Raw genomic sequence first — 22,297 nt, 5'->3', positions numbered from 1 at the left:
GCACATTAAAAATAAAAAAATAACAACAAAAAATTTAACAGTAAACATAACCAAAAAAAAATAACAGCAAATGTATTTATTTTTAAAAAATTGACCATTGTATGGTACCACTTGAATTAGTCCCCAATGCAGAGTCCAGGCTGTCCAGGGCAACCAGGACAGTGATATACAGTGTCCCTTCTCTGCCCCCCTTGGTACAGACTCTGTATTTTTTTGTGGTCTCTGCTTTGCGGCAGTAGGGGGGATTTTAAAAATAAAATGAGTAGCCCCAACTCTGCTCTCTCCCATCACCGCCCGGGGAGCAGGTGCATCATGGTACAAAATCCCCGAAATGATCTGGAGCTGAAACTGTAAAAAAGTATGTTTCATTCCGGGGTTTGCTTTTTTGAACAACAAAAAAGCGTTATGGGTTGCAATCTGCATTAGGTAAATTGCAACCTTTTTGTACCAGGCCCTTGTCTTCCGCATAATTAGGTAGGGCTGCAGCAGCTGATCTGCCAGATCAACCCCACCCATATGCCGGTTATAAGACTTGATGCACACTGGCTTCCTTATGATCTCAGCTCTGCCACGTACAGAGACCGCCACCGTCCTCTCTGTGTGGATGGTGTTAAGAAGGTATACATCTTTCTTGTCTCTGTACTTAAGTGCCAACAGCTCCTCTTGGCGCAGAGCTGAGGTCTCCCCCCTTCGTAGCCGGGTGCGTACAAGTTGTCCTGGGAAACCTGTGCGGTTCTTTTTAATAGTACCGCAAGCTACTGTATCAAAGCAATACAGTAGCTTGAACAAAAGAACACTTGTATAATAATTGTCTAAGTACAAGTGATACCCTTTGTTAATTAGGGGTAATATCAGATCCCAGACAATCTTGCCAGTGGTTCCCATATGTTCTGGGTAACCTGGAGGTTCAAGGTGGCTATCCTTTCCCTGATACACCCGGAAGGCCTGAGTATACCCAGTCTCGCTCTCACAGAGCTTATACACCTTTACTCCATATCTGGAGCGATTGGAAGGAATATACTGCTTGAATCCCAGTCTTCCCTTATACTTCATCAGGGATTCATCAAAGCATATATTCCTTCCAGCTGTATAAGCCTCTGCAAACCTGGCAGAAAAGTGGGTAATCAGGGGGCGGATTTTATACAGCCTGTCAAATTGGGGATGCTCCCTAGGGGGGCACAGGCTGTTGTCGCTGAAGTGCATGAAATGAAGAATCATTTCATACCTCTGCCTCTACATACTCTGGGAGAAAATGGGGGTAGAGCAGATGGGGCTACTGCTCCAGTAGGAGCAAACGGAGGGTTTCTTTATGATGCCCATCAGCATAGTCAATGCCCAGAATTTTTTAAATTCTGGCACATTGATGGGGGCCCATTGCTGCTTTGCCAAATATGTTTCAGGCTTTGCAGCACGGTACTGATGGGCATATAAATTAGTTTGGGCGACAATGTTCCCCAATACATCATCGCCCAGAAACACCGCTGGAGATGAGGCGTTACCCACTCTTCAGCGGCAATGGCAGCAACACTCCTCCTTCTAGCAGGGGGGCTAGCAAGGGGCTGGCAGGGGGGCTAGCAGCCACAGATACATCACTATCAGTTGAGACTGCATCTAATGATGTATCTGAGCATATGGCAAGGTCAAAATTGGGGTCTGAGTCAGACATAGAGGCATCTGACTCTGACGCAAGGATGGCATATGCCTCCTCAGCACTATATGTTTTCTGTGACATTATTGTATCTGTCACAGAAAAACTAAATTAATTAATTAACTAAATGGCCTTTGGGTTAAATACTCTTTAAATTAAATTAGCTAAATGGCTCTGAAAGGAGCCTTTGGGTTTTTAAAAAAATACAACAAAAATTAACCCCTAAAAAATGCACAGACAGCAAAAAAGTACAGCTATTCTAATGCCAGTGATTTATAGCGATCAGGCAAGCTAGGGGTTAAATACTCTTTAAATTAAATTAGCTAAATGGCTCTGAAAGGAGCCTTTGGGTTTTTAAAAAATTACAACAACAAAAATTAACCCCTAAAAAAATGCTATGCTAGTGCCAGTAAAAAACTAGCTATGCTAGTGCCAGTGATTTATAGCGATCACTGGCAAGCTAGGGGTTAAATACTCTTTAAATTAAATTAGCTAATTGGCTCTGAAAGGAACCTTTGGGTTTTTAAAAAATTACAACAGCAAAAATTAACCCCTAAAAATGGCGCAGACAGCAAAAAAGTACAGCTATGCTAATGCCAGTGATTTATAGCGATCACTGGCAAGCTAGGGATTAAATACTCTGGAAATTAAATTAAATTAGCTAAATGGCTCTGAAAAGAGCCTTTGGTTTTTTAAAAAAAAATACAACAACAAAATTAACCCCTAAAAAAATGCACAGACAGGAAAAAAAGTGCAGTTATGCTACTGCCAGTGATTTATAGTGATCACTGGCAAGCTAGGGGTTAATGGCTCTGAAAAGAGCCTTTGGATTTTAAATTTTTTAACAAAAAAAAGAAATAAATCTCTCTCTGCTAAATACAGGCCTCTCTTTCTCTCCAACAAAATCACAAGTGGGGAGAGGGAGGGAGATCCACACTGATCAGAGTCAATATTTACAAATATTGACTTGATCAGACAAATGGGAGATTTTATTATTTTATTTTTTTTGTGTGGGAAGGCTCAGATTGGGTGACCCTAGCTTGCCCCTATGAAGAGGCAGGCTAGGGACACCCCCAGAAGCCCCATGATGCACTGGGCATCGCCATTTTGGAAGCCTAGTGGGGGAGGGGGGCTATATAGGGGCTTTTTATTTATTTATTACGTTTTTTTTATGTTTTTTTTTATATATATAGACTAACTAAGTGCCTCGACCTACAGAGGCACTTAGCACACTAGCAGAGCATCGAAAGCATGTCCGATCGCTTCCGATGCTCTGCTGCACTGCCGGACTCCACATGGAGCAAAACCGGAAGTGATCACTCAAGGGGGAGTGATCAATTCGGTCCCCGCACTCCGGAACAGTATTGCAGGGATGCCTGGACATCGAGGCATCCCTGCAGTACTGTAATAGTGTCTGGAAGCGATCTTGATCGCTTCCAGCACTCACTTTAGCCGAGGACGTGCAGGGTACGTCCTCAGGCGTTAACTGCCTTTTTTTTTCCGGACGTACCCTGCACGTCCTCGGTCACTAAGGGGTTAAATGCTCCAGAAAAATATAAATAGTTTCTGCTATAATGTTTATCCTTGCCTATATGGTTTATTAATATTTTTAGGAAAATACTAAACAAAATCCATAAGACAGAAGTGAAGGCTTGTCCATAGAGTAATTCTAATTACTACATTCCCTATTCTCTCTCACCTCTGCTCTTATGTTAAGTGTTGTGAAATCTCTCTCTAATGGTTGTAATGGTTTGGTGCATGCAGGGTTAAAGGGTGAGGTGATGCCGTTTTATTGCTATACACAGTAAAACTTGCCTAAAACTGGGCATGTGCTTAATCAGAAATTTAATATACTGATGGGGAGGCAGAGTTCACTGTTGTCCTCACACATTTAGTAATGTTCACTGCTACTTAAGTTTTCAGCTAGACTGGGCAATTTAGTGGTAGGAATAGAGCCCATGTCAGTTCCTTGTCAGCTTTCAGTAGTGGTGGGATATTTGTTTTTATCATGCTTCGTATGTGAATATTTTCAGGTGTAATAAGAAAAAAGTTGAAAAGTCTAGTCTGGAGACACCTTTTATTATGTCTGTCTATTTGTGATAACCTCACCGCACATTTTTAATAGGGTTTGGGAAATTCTACTAGTGCATTTTTTTCCCCTGACATTAGGTGGAGATTGTACTTTTTCTAGCACAGGAACTCACTCGTATTATCGAGCTAAGGTATATACTGTATGAAGGATACTAGCAAATTAATTTTGCAATTTGTATGTGATATGGTGAGTTGTTTCCACAAGATATTAATTTCAGGAACATGTTTTACTGAGTCTAGGCCAATACCTGGTTTTCAAATGTTTTTCTAATAGATTGGAATGACTTCAAATTTTAAACTCCAACACAAAAGCAAAGCAATTCACATAGATTCTCTAACTGATTATGATAGACTCCATTGTAAATGAGTTTGATAGACACGTCCAACAAATTTAAGCTTTATGGATACCTCACAATACCTAATATTAAAACATCTGCCAATTAAATGAAAAGAAAAGTTATATTACTTCCCTTTTTACTCTAGCTATCATAAAAAGTGATATATTTTTAGCCAGAGATATATGATTTATAGATTTACAGATAATTGTTCTTAGGTCCCGGAGGGGCATTGTTGTTAAGGCAAGATCATATTCAAAAGTCATAAAGGATTACTTCACCTATACCTTCAAAACTCTAGATGCACTTAATATATAGAGTTGTATTAAGAACGCCAATATATGATACAGCAAATGAGGACCACAAGCAATGCGGAAAAGCAATAATTGCTTCTCTTTTTACTTCACTTATTAACCATGAATATCTTTTTAGCCAGAAATATATTTAATGCTTTATAAAGCTACCCATTGAATTTACAGTTAATGGGGCTAGATTTATAGATGCCCAATACATACCTCGCACAGCAAATGAGAACCAATAGCTATGCGGAAAATAAATAATTGCTTCCCTTTTTACTTCACCTATCATAAGCATGGTTATCTTTTTAGCCAGAAATACATGTAGTGCTTTATAAAGCTACCCATTGAATATACAGTTAAAGGGAAAAAATACATATATGGTAAATCACTTGAAAGTGATGCAGCATAACTGGAAAAAACTGACAGGAAAATATCACCAAAACATCTCTATGTAAAAAGGAAGATATTTTACCTCACAATTTCCTCAGCTCACCAGAGTACATGTTCTGTAAAAAGTTATCTTTCAGTTACTGCCCAGCTGCAGGTTTAAAAAAATGGGAGCGTTGTTCTGATGCTGTCAGATACAATGCTCCAATGGGAGCATCCTTCTGATGTCATCAGAAACGGCATCAGAACCTCACACAGTGAAGGGGTAAGTAGCTCAGCAATGGCAGCAGTTTGTAAATATATATGACTAAATATAGAAAACAGGTATTATCCGCAGCTCTCAAAAATGAAGGAAATCCCAAAAAAATAAAAAATAATATTTATTTTAATCAGTTTTTAAAAATACAAAAAGCCATAAAATCATTAGAAAAATTCTGTGGTCTGGTGGAAAAGAGTGCCAAACATGTTTTGGGCCTACCCCTAGCCCTTGTTCACTGTATTACTCACAGAATCCAACCAGACCCCTATTTAAAGATAAGAATCTCTAATTATCTCTAATGAGACACCTGCGTCAATTAAATTTAAAGAAACATTTTTGTATATTTAATGGCTGATGCAGAAAATAGCAATTATGTATACATGTTATATATACACTTTTCAAATATCATGATTATTTTCTTTGTATATATACATATCCAAGGTAATTAACAACAGCAACAACATCAACAACAACAACAACAAAGTTATATTTTAGCATTGTACTAGAAATACCCTTTTTAAATTTAATTACATTTGGAAAATCTTTTCCTTTGTTTACTTTATCCTTTTCCTATCTCCCCCTCATTCCCTTTTAGAAACTGAATAGTGCAGTTAGAAAATAACTTCAATAAAACAGATTGACATCCATAATGGAATTTAAGCCATCTGGATATTTAGATTGAAGCTTAAAGATCGTACCTATTTTGATCCAATAACCTCTCCCTATCACTCCCTCTTCTATGCCTTGGAACAAGATCAATACCTTGTATTTGTAAAAGCATTTAAATGGATTGATGTTCATGTCTAAAATGTTTGGCTATGGTGGTGTTGCTTTCAGGGTTGCTAATGTCTCTAATGTGTTATAGAGCTCTGTCTCTTAGGGCACATTTTGTGTTACCTACGTATTGTTTGTCACAGCCTTTGCATGTCAACAGGTATATGACATGTGTTGTATTGCATGTTATGTTGTGTCTTATGTCATATGCTTCTTTAGTTTCTGTTGATTCAAATTTTGTGCCTGTTTTAATATAGTGGCAAGTTTTTCATATATTGCCGTTACATTTGTAGCAACTCGGGCTGAAAGCCAAGTATTAGGTTTTTGTTTATGTAGCATGGACGGTGAAAGAATAGTTCTGAGAGTTCTAGCTTCTCTGGTAGTAAAATGACATCCCTTGGATGAAATAACATTTAATTTCTTATCTCCTTTTAGGATTGGAAGACAGCTCTGAATGATATTTTTTATTTTAGTGTAATCTCGACTATATGTGGTGATAAAACTAGGTTTAGAATTGAAATTTATTTTTTGTTCTTATAGTGTAATAGATTCGCTCTTGGTATACAGTCTACTTGTGTGGCTTTTCTATAGAGTACAACTTCAATAGATTTAGAATGTGCAACAAGGGTGACATCCAAAAAATTAATTTGTGTGGTGTTATGTTCAAGTGTGAACGAAAGATTAAAATTATTTGTGTTAATATTCATGAAACTGTGAAACAAGATGGTCATCTCCATCCCATATTATTAAAAGATCATCGATGTATCTTCCAAAACTGCTGCCATTGATCAGTAGGATCAGACAAGAGACGTTCATACTGTATGTTTCAATGTTATTAGTCATCTATTAGCCTCTATCAAATGATCTGTTTTATTCAACACTACAACATTCCCTCCCTTGTCTGATTCTCTGATCACAATGTTAGTGTCATTGCTTGATTCTAATAGTGCTCTTTTTTCTTGTGAAATTAGGTTATTGAAGCAGTAATTTTTTTGTGGATTTACATTACTCTTATTCATTTTATCCAACTCAATTAGGAGACTTGGAGAGTTGGACCCCTAGAATTGATACGATAAAAGTGACTTTTAGTTTTGAATTTACTTAAATCTATGTCCTGCACAGTAGGACCACTTTGAGTGGATTGCAGTCCCTCACTCTCTGTGAGTATTTGTTGCATGTCAGTGACAGTGCTTATTTAATGAAAAGAGAGAATGGGAGGGGTGCAATTCACTGGAGTTTCAAAAACTTCAGCATTATCTGATGTGTCATCTTTGAAGAAAGATTTCTTCAAGGTAAGATCTCGTACGAATCTATTCACATCCAAAATTGTGGAAAAAAAATCAAAACCACAACTAGGAGAGAAACTTAGACCCTTATTCAATAATGATATTTCATGTGGTGTTAGTTGTCTGTTGGAAAGATACACTACATTATTTAATAATTTGTTGGTTTGTGAGGAGTTCTCTTTATCTGGAGATAATGATAGCCGTTTGTGTCCCAGTCCTCTACCCCCTCTACGTACTTTCTTTTTGTTTTTGTCTTGGGTTTGGACAGGCTAAACCCGTTTTTTGACTGAGTATTTGTTGGTGGGACAGTAAATCTAAGACAGAAATTACCTGTCTGGAAATGGTGTGGTCAACCTGTTGGGGTGTTTCAGTGTCTGAGATATCATATTCATATTCTGTCTCTAAACGTAACCCTTTTGGGAGTCTCAGCTGAGGTTTTATTTTTGGACATTTTGTTCTGGCCCTTAGTATGAAAAGTTCTCCTAGGGTTGGAGTTATATGTGTTGTGGGTCCATCTATACACTCTATTGGTTTCATAATCTGATTTGTCCCTATTTATTTTCTGTTGCTTAAATAACCATAATACTTTTTTAAAAGATGTCATGCTATTCTGGAATTTCTTATCATAATCCCTAAAATCTTTCTGTGTTTGGTAAACTTTCAATTGTGTTTGTAATTCCTGCATCTGTTGTATTAACTGCATGCATTGTTTTTTCTTATGCTCTATTAATAAATCCATCAGAACTTTGGAACGTGTAGTGAGAATCTCATTCCATTTAGTAATAAACTCCTGGCATGTAACCTGAAAGGAAGAAAATTTAGAAATTCGCAATCTTCTAGGGATTCTAGACACTTGTAAATATGATTAAAATCTTTTAATGTCCAGTTCTAATCTAATGTCCCTTTTTCTGAGGCTATCCATTTGGAAAAAAGGTTATCAAAAATGTTTTCTACATCCTCATCTAGGACGATATCTCTCAGGACATATGTTTCCTCCATTTCTTGTCAGAGTGTAAAAGACAGTCTTTTTTATAGACTGTGCACAATGATTTCAAAAAAACTTATATGCAATAAAAAAGGGTATTAAACTTAAGAACAGAAATGATTACCACTAAATTTGTTTGTTCAAAAATAAACAGTCTTAATAGTTTGGCACTCTTGTTGAAAATAGTATTTAAGGGAGTAAATGCACTCGAGACCAAATTCAAACAAGTGGTATCAATGATGGCTTCGTTTATCTATTCCAATATGTTGGATATTATAAGCAAAGAGAGGTTGAATACATTTTCATAGTAGATACAGTCTATGCATGTACACATAGGTATGATGAGATGTTAAAATGTGTGAACCGTAGTTGTGTACTCACTCAGAGAACCTTGTATCCTGCTTTTATGATGTATGGTTCTCCTGGGCAGTCACATTTTCTAGCTCTATTGCCTAAAGGTCGGTTGTTGCTCCTGAAGCGCGGGCATGCTCAGGCTGCCTCTCCAAGCACCAGCATAAACACCAATCCAGGCTACAGAGAAGCCGACAAGCTGTGACGTCCGGATCATGTGGTGAGTCTGAGAGCCAATCAGGAATATGAATATGACACCTCAGACACTGAAACACCCCAACAGGTTGACCACACTATTTCATTTCTGGTCATTTCTGTCTTAGATTTACCTATCCCACCAACATATCCTCAGTCAAAAAACGGGGTAGGCCCGTCCAAACCCAAGACATTATCCACAGAGAAAAAGAACTCCTCACAAACCAACACATTATTAAATATTGTAGTGAATCTTTCCAACAGACAACTAACACCACATGAAATATCATTATTGAATAAGTTTCTCTCCTAGTTGTGGTTTTTATTTATTTTCCACAATTTGTAATGTGAATAGATTTGTACGAGATCTTACCTTGAAGAAACATTTCTTCAAAGATGACACACCAGATAGTTTTGAAGTTGTTCAAACTCCAGTGAATTGCACCCCTCCCACTCTCTCTCTTTTGATGAAATAAGCACTGTCACTGACATGCAACAAATACCCAAAGAGAGTGAGAGACTGCAATCCACTCTAAGTACTGTGCAGGACATAGATTCAAGTAAATTAAAAAATAAAATTCACTTTTATCCTATCAATTCTAGGGGTCCAACTCTCCAAGTTTCCAACAAACTGTTGAAAGTCTCCTAATTGAGTTGGATAAAAAGAATAAGAGCAATATAAATCCACAAAAAAACGACTGCTTCAATAACCTAAATTCACTAGAAAAAGAGCACTATGAGAATTAAGCAATTACACTAATATTGTGATCAGAGAATCAGACAAGGGAGGGAATGTTGTAGTGTTGAATAAAACAGATTATTTGATAGAGGCAAATAGACAACTAAGTAACATTGAAACCTATGAACGTCTCTTGTCTGATCCTACTGATCTTTTTGCATGTGTTTTGGACAAAATAGTGGAGGGGGCAAAAAATGACGGCATCATTACATTTAAAGTGTCAGATAGCCTAATATCTGAATGCCCTGTGATGTCCATCTTCCACTACTTGCCATACTACATAAAGATACCATTAAACCTCCAGGCCATCCCATCATGGCTTGCATAGGTTCCCTTAATGAAAACATTTCTAATCTGGTGGACAGCTTTTTACAGCCAATTGTTGCCAACTTACCTGGGTATTTGAAAGATACAACAACATTGATCAAACAAATTGAGGATATTGAATGGCAGGACTCCTATAGGTTCATCCCAATTGATTTATCAACATTTTACACGTCCACCCCACACACTAAGGGTCTTAATGCTTTGGAACACTTCTTCTCTATATGATAACGACACAATACAATTTTTGTGTCTAACTGTGGAGTATTTACTTATACACAATTTTTTTCTTTTGTAAGGCAAACATTATCTCCAGAAATGTGGCACAGTCATTGGCGCAAAATTTGCGCCGTCCTATGCTAATCTCTATATGGGATTCTGGTAGCTGTGGAGATACATCGATGATCTTTTAATAATATGGGATGGAGATGACCTTCTTGTTTCACAGTTTCATGAATATGTTAACACAAATAATTGTAACCTTTCTTTCACACTTGAAGATAACACCACACAAATTATTTTTTTGGATGTAACCCTTGTTGCACAATCTAAATCTATTAAAGTTGAATTCTATAGAAAAGCCACTGCAGGCATAACAATACTACACTATACATCCTGTCATCCTCAACATACATTACAATCAATACCCTTTGGTCAGTACATACGTACTGAAATAAATTGTACACAAGAAGCAAGCTACCAGAGAAATGCTGATGCTACACAACTAAGATGAGAAGCTTGTGGCTACAGTACCAAATTGCTAAATACAGCAAAAAAAAAAAAAAAAAACAAGTAGACTGTATACCAAGAGTGAATCTATTACAATACAAGAACACATTTTTTTTTTCAATTCTAAACCTACTTTTATCACCACATATAGTTGAGATTACACTAAAATAAGGAACATCATTCAGAGCTGTTTACCAATCATGCCCTAAGAGACAGAGCTCTTCAACACCTTAGAGACATTAGCAACCCTGAAAGCAACACCCCCATAGCCAAACATTTTAGACATGAACATCAATCTAATGATATGTTTTTACAAATACAAGGTATTGATCATGTTCCAAGGCATAGAAGAGGGGGTGATAGGGAGAGGTTATTGGATCAAAAAGAGGTACTATGGATCTTTAAGCTTCAATCTAAATATCCAATACGTGATAAAATCACAGTGGAGGGGGTGCAGAAAATAGTATACAGTTAGATGGTGGTCATTAATAACCCACAAAGGCAATTTACAATTTAAACAAACCAATGTTATCTTGTTAGATGAAAGATATATCAATATATGGTTATCTTTGTATGAGTCCCTTTTGGAATCAATGGAAAAGAAAATGTCTTTTTTAAAAAAATAAACTGATAGCTGGTGGTGGCTGCCTCCTCTTCACCGGATGATCCAGGTTGTTTTCTATTTCTCCTAATCTAAATATCCAGATGGCTTAAATTCAATTATGGATGTCAATCTGTTTTATTGAAGTTATTTTCTAACTACACTGTTCAGTTTCTAAAAAGAAATGAGGGGAGATAAGAAAAGGATAAAGTAAACAAAGGAAAAGATTTTCCAAATTTTATTAAATGTTAAAAAGGGTATTTCTAGTACAATGCTACAATATATATATATATATATATATATATTTATTTATTTTGGATTACCTTGGATATTTATATATACGAAGAAAATAATCATGATATTTGAAAAGTGTATATATAAAGTTTATACTTAATGGCTATTTTCTGAATCAGCCATTAAATATACAAAGATGTTTCTTTAAATTTAATTGACACAGGTGTCTCATTAGAGCTAATTAGAGATTCTTAGCTTTAAATAGTGGTCTGTTTGGAGTTTGTGTGTATGCCAGTGAACAAGGGCTAGGGGTAGGCCCGAAACAGGTTTGGCACTCTTTTCCACCAGACCACAGAATCTTTCTAATGATTTTATGGCTTTTTGTATTTTTTAAAACTGTTTAAAATAAATATTATTTTTTTATTATTTTGGGATTTCCTTCATTTTTGAGAGGTGTTGATAATACCGGTTTTCTATGTCCACTTTTGTGATCATCGCTACAGAGACCACTATTTTTCCTGCACTCCAGAGAAGGTAATATACCAGTCTAATATATAAATGCTTTTGCTGAAGAAATAGTTGTGAATCCTTAAAGGGACACTCAAGTCAAAATTTAAGTTTAATTATTCAGATAGAGCATGCAATTTTAATCAGCTTTCCAATTTACTTCCATTAACAAAATGTGCACAGTCTTTTTATATTTTAACTTTTTGAGTCACCAGCTCCTACTGAGCATGTGGGAGAATTCACAGAATAAAATGTGTATGCATTTGTGATTTGCTGATGGCAGTCACATGGTATGTGTATGCATTTGTGATTGGCTGATGGCTGTCACATAGTACGTGTATGCATTTGTGACTGGCTGATGGCTGTCACATGGTACAGGGGAGTGGAAATAGACATAACTTTTAAAATAGTCAGAAAAAAAATCTACTACTCATCTGAAGTTCAGTGCTATTGCATTGTCTTGTTATCTTGCATTTGTTGATTATGAAAATCTACTGTGTTGACTGGTCCTTTAATGGGAGTGTTTGGCGCTACCTGCATTGCTCTACTTATACTACTAAATACATATATATTTATGTGTTAATATGTGTATATACTCATATTAACACATACATATATATATGTAGATAAGCATATTCATATATATTTATTGGGAACACACAGTTCCCATAGACTGCAGTGCCATTTTTTTTCTAACACTACACCCACCAACTTTAGACCCCAAAAACTGCCTAGTTATTTTGAGGGCATTTGGTGCACTTTAAGAAAATGAATCAGAGAACAGACCTCTGGTTAATTTTCTGAATGCTGTAATTGCTTTGGCTAGCTGGCGGTATCAATAACCAGCCACTTGTAATAGCTGGTTAATTATCGCGCACTCACAAACGGGCAAAGATTTTAAACGATAATTTAGTGCTCCACTTGTAATCTAGCCCTTAATAGTTACACATTTTTGTACATATTAAACCTCAATTTGTAGGGTCTCTTCTCTAAACAGATTCTTGTACATAACTAGAAGATGCCAATGTTTTATCTGATATCTGTATTACTTACCACTACTACGATATAGTCTATCTGTGCTAATAGTTAATATGTATTATACTAAAATATTTATTAAATAATTAACTATAATTTAGTGTTGTTGGGAAGTTTAGATGCAGCATTTTCATTAAGAAAAAACCTCTACTGATGTCTTCATAGACTTTGTCAAGAAGTCTAGTGATAAACTTAAATAACTGTCATAGCATATAGCACTACAGTATATATTGCAGTTTTAGTTAAAGGGAGATTAAACACTAAATACATTTTATAAGCATAGCATTGATGTTTTTCTCCACTTCCCTCTAGTCATGGGTGCCACTATATTGATTTAAATACAGGGAGTGCAGAATTATTAGGCAAGTTGTATTTTTGAGGATTAATTTTATTATTGAACAACAACCATGTTCTCAATGAACCCAAAAAACTCATTAATATCAAAGCTGAATAGTTTTGGAAGTAGTTTTTAGTTTGTTTTTAGTTATAGCTATGTTTGGGGGATATCTGTGTGTGCAGGTGACTATTACTGTGCATAATTATTAGGCAACTTAACAAAAAACAAATATATACCCATTTCAATTATTTATTTTTACCAGTGAAACCAATATAACATCTCAACATTCACAAATATACATTTCTGACATTCAAAAACAAAACAAAAACAAATCAGTGACCAATATAGCCACCTTTCTTTGCAAGGACACTCAAAAGCCTGCCATCCATGAATTCTGTCAGTGTTTTGATCTGTTCACCATCAACATTGCGTGCAGCAGCAACCACAGCCTCCCAGACACTGTTCAGAGATGTGTACTGTTTTCCCTCCTTGTAAATCTCACATTTGATGATGGACCACAGGTTCTCAATGGGGTTCAGATCAGGTGAACAAGGAGGCCATGTCATTAGATTTTCTTCTTTTATACCCTTTCTTGCCAGCCACGCTGCGGAGTACTTGGACGCGTGTGATGGAGCATTGTCCTGCATGAAAATCATGTTTTTCTTGAAGGATGCAGACTTCTTCCTGTACCACTGCTTGAAGAAGGTGTCTTCCAGAAACTGGCAGTAGGACTGGGAGTTGAGCTTGACTCCATCCTCAACCCGAAAAGGCCCCACAAGCTCATCTTTGATGATACCAGCCCAAACCAGTACTCCACCTCCACCTTGCTGGCGTCTGAGTCAGACTGGAGCTCTCTGCCCTTTACCAATCCAGCCACGGGCCCATCCATCTGGCCCACCAAGACTCACTCTCATTTCATCAGTCCATAAAACCTTAGAAAAATCAGTCTTGAGATATTTCTTGGCCCAGTCTTGACGTTTCAGCTTGGGTGTCTTGTTCAGTGGTGGTCGTCTTTCAGCCTTTCTTACCTTGGCCATGTCTCTGAGTATTGCACACCTTGTGCTTTTGGGCACTCCAGTGATGTTGCAGCTCTGAAATATGGCCAAACTGGTGGCAAGTGGCATCTTAGCAGCTGCACGCTTGACTTTTCTCAGTTCATGGGCAGTTATTTTGCGCCTTGGTTTTTCCACACGCTTCATGCGACCCTGCTGACTATTTTGAATGAAACGCTTGATTGTTCGATGATCACGCTTCAGAAGCTTTGCAATTTTAAGAGTGCTGCATCCCTCTGCAAGATATCTCACTATTTTTGACTTTTCTGAGCCTGTCAAGTCCTTCTTTTGACCCATTTTGCCAAAGGAAAGGAAGTTGCCTAATAATTATGCACACCTGATATAGGGTGTTGATGTCATTAGACCACACCCCTTCTCATTACAGAGATGCACATCACCTAATATGCTTAATTGTTAGTAGGCTTTCGAGCCTATACAGCTTGGAGTAAGACAACATGCATAAAGAGGATGATGTGGTCAAAATACTCATTTGCCTAATAATTCTGCACTCCCTGTAGAGCATGACGTTTTAGACAACTTTCCAATTTACTTCTAGTATCTATTTTGCTTCATTTTCTTGGTATACTTTGTTAAAAGGCATACGTAGGTATGCTGAGGAGCACTACTGGGAACTAGCTGCTGATTGGTGGCTGCACATATATGTCTTTTGTCATTTGCTCTCCCAATGTTTTCAGCTAGATCCTAGTAGTGCATCACAGCTCCTTCAATAAAAACACCAGGCAAATTAACAACATTATATAATAGAAGTAAATTGGAAAGTTGTTTAAAATTGTATGCCCTATCAGAATCGTAAAACATCAAATATGGTTTCATCCCCCTTTAAAGTCAGTGTAAACTTATGTCTGGGATTCAGATGTCATTTTGCTAGCTAATGAAAATTGTCTAGGTTTAATTTGAATTGTCTTTATTGGAAACATCACATTCAGAAAGATAAAAGAGAGAACAGAGAAAATAGAATGGTATAAAATTATGCCTATTTTCAGTGCAGGTCTGTTATACCTCTTTTAATAATATTATTAAATTACTGTATTTATGTTAACTGCTAAAGGTAGAACATTATACAGACTATTTGCTGCAGGGTGACTTTGATGTTGCGAATGGCATAAATACAGAATGCTTCAAAGGCTATGGTAAATATATTAGGTGATCAGGGGGAAAAACGCGTAGAAAAAGTTGGAAGAAAGCTATTTATATTGTTTTTATGGTAAACAGGAAATTATAAACTCTGGAGAAATTAGTAATGAGAGCGTCTGAAATGCTAGCTGAAATACAAATTCAGCATTAATGGCATCAACCAAATAAATAGAATGCAGAACATTGCAGAAGAGAATGAACCGTTTCACAAAGGAAGCATAGATCATCTTACCAATGTCTGAAATATAAGAAATAAAAATAAAGAAAAAGTGTTGTATCTGTGAGACATAAAATAGTGGCTTGTTTAATTAATTGTCATTAAATTGGCCAATGTTATTGGGCTTAGTTATTATACAATGTAGGTAAGTTAAAATTAAAAAAAAATTATTTAAATGACATGCTTTCCTTGTTCGATTTGTTGAAATAAGTCAAATCTAATAAACAAACAAAATAATTGACTATTCCCACTAGGTCTAGCAAGAGAAAAACAAATTAACTTTAGTATGTGACTATGAATCAAAAACTTTTATTATGGTGTGCAGGAAATACAATGTGAAGGGAATTCAGCAAAGAACGAGAATTTGCTGGGCAATAAACGCATTTAATGGGTTTTACGGGAAAAAATATTTTGTTATATGGTGGATTTTAATAGAAAATGTTTAGGTGTGGAGTTAATTTTGGAAAACTCTGCATCAGCTTTAAGATTGTGCACACGTCTTACTTGATTCAAATTTATCTTAAAGGGATAGTAAACACCAAAAATGTTATTGTTTAAAAATAGATAATCCCTTTATTTAACACTAGTCGATAAACCTGCCCAGAGGTCAGTCTATTTAAAAAAAACTACAACCCCCAACCCTAAAATTACAAAAATTTAAAAATTTAAAACTACAAAAAAAATAAACGTTATCCAAAATAAAAAAAATAAAACTAAACTAATACCCCTATAAAAATGAAAAAGGTCTCCAAAATAAAGCTACCCTCCTAATCTAATACTAAACTACCAGTAGCCCTTAAAGGCATCACCCTACGTTAAACAGCTCTTTTACCTAAACAAATTACCAATTAACAGTTAAACAATCCACCAGCCCCCCAAAATAAAAAAAAACTAACATTAAAAAACCTAAACTACCCATTGCCCCTAAAGGCCATCCTAACACTAAGCCCCAAATAGGTACTCACCGTTCCTGAAGTCTGGCGTTGATAGGTTAAATAGGTTTTTTGCGATGTGAGGTTTTAGCGGTTTAGGGGTTAATAGGTTAATTAGGTTTATTGCTATGTGGGTGGTTGACGGTTATGGGGTTAATATTTTAATTATGTTATATGCGGATTAGGGGTTAATTACTTTATTGTTTTGCAATGTAGAGGTTGACTGTTTAGGTGTTTGTTAATACTTCATGCGTGAGGTTAGGTTATTTTTTTTTTTGTTATACTTTGTGTGGGCAGTTACGTGTTTTGATTTTTATTTCTTGCAGGCGTTTACGTGTTTTAGTTATTTTGTGCGGGCGGTTTTTATTATTATTATTATTCTTTATTTATAAAGCGCCAACAGATTCCACAGCGCTGTTCATAGGTAACAAAGATAAAAGGACAGTACAATATGAGACACCAGACAAAATTTAACAAACAAATACAGGAGGAATTGGGAGCCCTGTTCCCGTGGGAACTTACAATCTAAATGGGTAGGAGGGTGAGAAACAGGAGGTGGGGGCTGCAAAGGTGGGAATGATGTTAGTGTGAAGTTAGATGAGGGCAACAATTAGGCAAGTGGAATTCATTAGTTACTGATTTGGTTATAGGCTTTCCTGAACAAGAAGGTCTTTAGGGAGCGTTTAAAGGAGGAGAGGTTGGGGGAAAGTGTGACAGCATGAGGAAGTGTGTTCCAGAGGGTTGGTGCCGCACAAGAGAAGTCCTGTAGTCTAGCATGAGAGGAGGTGATGGTAGAAGAGGCAAGGAGTAGATCGTTGTTGGATCTTAGGGGACGGGCTGGAGTATATTTGTTGATGAGTGAGGACAGGTATGGGGGGGCTGCATTGGTAAGGGCTTTGTAGGTCAAAGTGAGAATTTTGAATTTAATTCTTCTGTGAATGGGGAGCCAGTGAAGGGACTCACAGAGGGGTGCGGCAGATGCAGAGCGTCGGGAGAGGTGGATTAGCCTAGCAGAGGCATTTAGGATGGATTGAAGGGGGGAGAGGCGGGAGAGAGGAAGGCCAGTTAGTAGGTTGTTACAGTAGTCAAGCCGGGAAATTACTAGGGAATGGATTAGCTGTTTAGTAGTTTTAGCACTCAGAAAAGGACGAATGTTGGAGATATTGCGTAGGTGGTTGCGGCAGGATGAAGAGAGCGATTGGATGTGAGGTATGAAGGACAGATTGGAGTCGAGTGTAACTCCAAGGCATCAGACTTGGGGTGATGGGGAGATAGTGGTGTCACCGACAGTGATAGTAAAGTTAGAAACTGGAGTAGAATTAGTTGGGGGGATTAGAAGAAGCTCAGTCTTGGACATGTTGATTTTTAGGTGGTGAGAGGCCATCCATGAAGAAATGCCAGATAAGCAGCCGCTGATGTGGGAAAGGACAAACGGAGAGAGTGCAGGGGTGGATAGGTAGATAGGTAGATCTGAGTATCATCAGCATAGAGGTTATAGTTGAAGGCATAGCTACTAATAAGTTTACCCAGTGAGGAAGTATAAATAGAGAAGAGTAGAGGGCCTAGAACAGAGCCTTGAGGTACTCCAATAGACAGAGGCAGAGGAGAGGATGAGTCACAGCAAATGAGACAGAAAGGGACCTATTACAGAGATAAGAGTGGATCCAGGAGAGGGCAATGTCACAGAGCCCAAGGGAGCTGAGAGTCCGTAAGAGGAGAGGATGGTCAACAGTGTCAAAGGCAGCAGGCAGGTCAAGTAAGATAAGTATAGAATAGTGGCCATTGTTTTTAGCAGAAAGAAGATCGTTAGTAACCTTGGTGAGGGCAGTCTCAGTTGAGTGTTGGGGACGGAAGCCAGATTGCAGGGGGTCAAGCAATGAGTTGGAGGATAGGAAGTGTGTTAGGCGATCGAAAACTAGTTTTCCAGGACTTTAGAAGCAAGCAGAAGTAGTGATATGGGGCGGTAGTTTGCAGGAGAATTGGGGTTGAGGGAGGGTTTTTTGAGGATGGGGGTGACCTTTGCATGTTTGAAGGATGATGGAAATGAACTAGTAGTAAGGGATCGGTTGAATATGTGAGTAAGAGCTGGGGTGAGGGTAGAGGACAGAGAGGGTATTAGATGTGAAGGGATAGGGTCAAGGCGGCATGTAGTGAGGTGTAAGGAAGATATTAGGGAACTCACTTAATTCTCAGTGGTTGGGGGGAAGGTACTGAGAGTGTTGGAGGGGGTGACCGGGGGCGCAGATGAAAGGTTGCAGTCTTGTGGTGGGATGTTGCTTCTGATGGTAAGTGTTTTGTTGAAAAAGTAATCTGCCAAGTCTTGAGCACTAAAGTCAGATGAGGGGGGTGGTGCAGGTAGATAGAGGAGAGTGTTGAAAGTGGAGAAGAGACTTTTAGGGTTTGATGAGTGAGAATATATGAGAGAAGAGAAGTAGTTTTGCTTGGCTAAGTGAAGGGCAGAGAAGTAAGAATAAAGAATGAACTTATAGTGTAGGAAATCGTGTTCAGAGCGGGATTTCCTCCAGGCACGTTCAGCAGCACGGGAGCATTTTTGTAGATAGCGTGTTTGCTGAGAGTGCCAGGGCTGAAGCTGACGACGTAGGGTTTTGCGTATTTGTGGAAGAACAAGACACACAAGCTGAAACGTCAAGACTGGGCCAAGAAATATCTCAAGACTGATTTTTCTAAGGTTTTATGGACTGATGAAATGAGAGTGAGTCTTGATGGGCCAGATGGATGGGCCCGTGGCTGGATTGGTAAAGGGCAGAGAGCTCCAGTCCGACTCAGACGCCAGCAAGGTGGAGGTGGAGTACTGGTTTGGGCTGGTATCATCAAAGATGAGCTTGTGGGGCCTTTTCGGGTTGAGGATGGAGTCAAGCTCAACTCCCAGTCCTACTGCCATTTTCTGGAAGATACCTTCTTCAAGCAGTGGTACAGGAAGAAGTCTGCATCCTTCAAGAAAAACATGATTTTCATGCAGGACAATGCTCCATCACACGCGTCCAAGTACTCCACAGCGTGGCTGGCAAGAAAGGGTATAAAAGAAGAAAATCTAATGACATGGCCTCCTTGTTCACCTGATCTGAACCCCATTGAGAACCTGTGGTCCATCATCAAATGTGAGATTTACAAGGAGGGAAAACAGTACACCTCTCTGAACAGTGTCTGGGAGGCTGTGGTTGCTGCTGCACGCAATGTTGATGGTGAACAGATCAAAACACTGACAGAATCCATGGATGGCAGGCTTTTGAGTGTCCTTGCAAAGAAAGGTGGCTATATTGGTCACTGATTTGTTATTGTTTTGTTTTTGAATGTCAGAAATGTATATTTGTGAATGTTGAGATGTTATATTGGTTTCACTGGTAAAAATAAATAATTGAAATGGGTATATATTTGTTTTTTGTTAAGTTGCCTAATAATTATGCACAGTAATAGTTACCTGCACACACAGATATCCCCCTAAAATAGCTATAACTAAAAACAAACTAAAAACTACTTCCAAAACTATTCAGCTTTGATATTAATTAGTTTTTTGGGTTCATTGAGAACATGGTTGTGGTTCAATAATAAAATTAATCCTCAAAAATACAACTTGCCTAATAATTCTGCACTCCCTGTATAACCCCCTAAAGTGAGCCCCTAACACCGCCGCCATCTACCTTACCTACCCCCTAAAGTGAGCCCCTACCCCGCCGCTATCTATTTTAAAATTATTAACCCCTAATCTAATCCCCCTAAACCGCCGCCAGCTATATTAACTATATTAACCCTAATTATATTAGGGTTAATATAGTTAATATAATTATTATATTATATATATTAACTATATTAACCCTAATTATATTAGGGTTAATATAGTTAATATCGTTATTATAATAAATATATATATATATATATATATATATATATATTAAGTATAAGAACCCTATCTAACTCTAACATCCCTAACTAAACTCTTATTAAAATAAATCTAATATTAATTATTAATTAAAATATTCCTATTTAAATCTAAATACTTACCTATAAAATAAACCCTAAGATAGCTACAATATAATTATTAATAATAATAATAATAATAATAATAATCTAACCCAAACCCCCCTTAAATAAACCTAACACTACCCCCCTGAAGATCTCCCTACCTTATCTTCACCACGCCGGGCCGAACTCCTCATCCGATCCGGGCGATGTCTTCCAGCAAGCGGCAGTGAAGTCTTCTTCCATCCGGGCAATGTCTTCAAGCAAGCGGCAGAGAGTCTTCTTCCATCGGCGATGTCTTCAAGCAAATCGGCATCTTCAATCTTCTTTCTTCGCTCCTCCGCCATGGAGCATCCATCCGGCACGACGACTTCCCGACGAATGAGGTTCCTTTAAATGATGTCATCCAAGATGGCGTCCGTCAAATTCCGATTGGCTGATAGGATTTTATCAGCCAATCGGAATTAAGCTAGAAAAATCTGATTGGCTGATTGAATCAGCCAATCAGATTCAAGTTCAATCCGATTGGCTGAACCACAAAAGAGCAGTTTTCTTTGGGGCATGCCCCCACAAAAGGCCATTTTAAGGGCTGGTAAGGTAAAAGAGCTTGAACTTTTTTTAATTTAGAATAGGGTAGGGAATTTTTTTATTTTGGGGGGCTTTATTATTTTATTAGGGGGCTTAGAATAGGTGTAATTAGCTTAAAAATCTTGTAATCTTTTTTTTATTTTTTTGTAATTTAGTGTTTGTTTGTTTTTGTAGTTTAGTTTATTTAATTGTATTTTTAGATAGATATTTGTAGTTTCTTTAATTTATTGATAGTGTAGGTGTATTTGTAACTTAGGTTAGGATTTATTTTACAGGTAATTGGGTAATTATTTTAACTAGGTAGCTATTAAATAGTTAATAACTATTTAATAGCTATTATACCTAGTTAAAATAATTAACAATTTACCTGTAAAATAAATATAAACCCTAACATAGCTACAATGTAATTATTAATTACATTGTAGCTATCTTAGAGTTTATTTTATAGGTAAGTATTTAGATTTAAATAGGAATATTTTAGTTTATAATATGAATTAGATTTATTTAATAAGAATTTAGTTAGGGGTGTAAGGGTTAGATAGAGTTAATATAGTTTATATAAATACTATAGTAACTATATTAACTATATTAACCCTAATATAATTAGGGTTAATATAGTTAATATATATAATGTAATAACTATATTAACTATAATATACTTAGGGTTAATATAGATAATATAGCTGGTGGCTGGGTAGGTAGATTAAATTAGGGGTTAATAATTTTAATATAGATGACGGCGGTGTAAGGGGTTCACATTAGGGGATAGATCAGTTAGATGGTGGCGGTTTTAGGGGTTCACATTAGGGGATAGATCAGTTAGATGGTGGCGGTTTTAGGGGCTCAAAGTAGGGGGTTAGTTTATGTAGATGGCGGCGGTTTAGGGGTTAAATACTTTATTAGGGATTGCGGCAGGGGATCGCGGTTGACAGGGAGATAGACATTGCGCATGCGTTAGGTGTTAGGTTTTATTTAGCAGATCGCGGTTGACAGGGAGATAGACATTGCGCATGCGTTAGGTGTTAGGTTTTATTTAGCAGATCACGGTTGACAGGGAGATAGACATTGCGCATGCGTTAGGTGTTAGGTTTATTTAGCAGCCAGTTTAGGGAGTTACGGGGCTCCAATAGTCAGCGTAAGGCTTCTTACGGCTGCTTTTTGTGGCGAGGTGAAAATGGAGTAAGCTTTCTCCATTTTCGCCACGTAAGTCCTTACGCTGTATATTGGATACCAAACTGCGCGGGTTTGGTATACCTGCC

This window comes from Bombina bombina, chromosome 4 (assembly GCF_027579735.1).
Source record: "Bombina bombina isolate aBomBom1 chromosome 4, aBomBom1.pri, whole genome shotgun sequence".
Taxonomy (NCBI): Eukaryota; Metazoa; Chordata; class Amphibia; order Anura; family Bombinatoridae; genus Bombina; species Bombina bombina.
Note: the sequence above shows the minus strand (reverse complement) of the source record.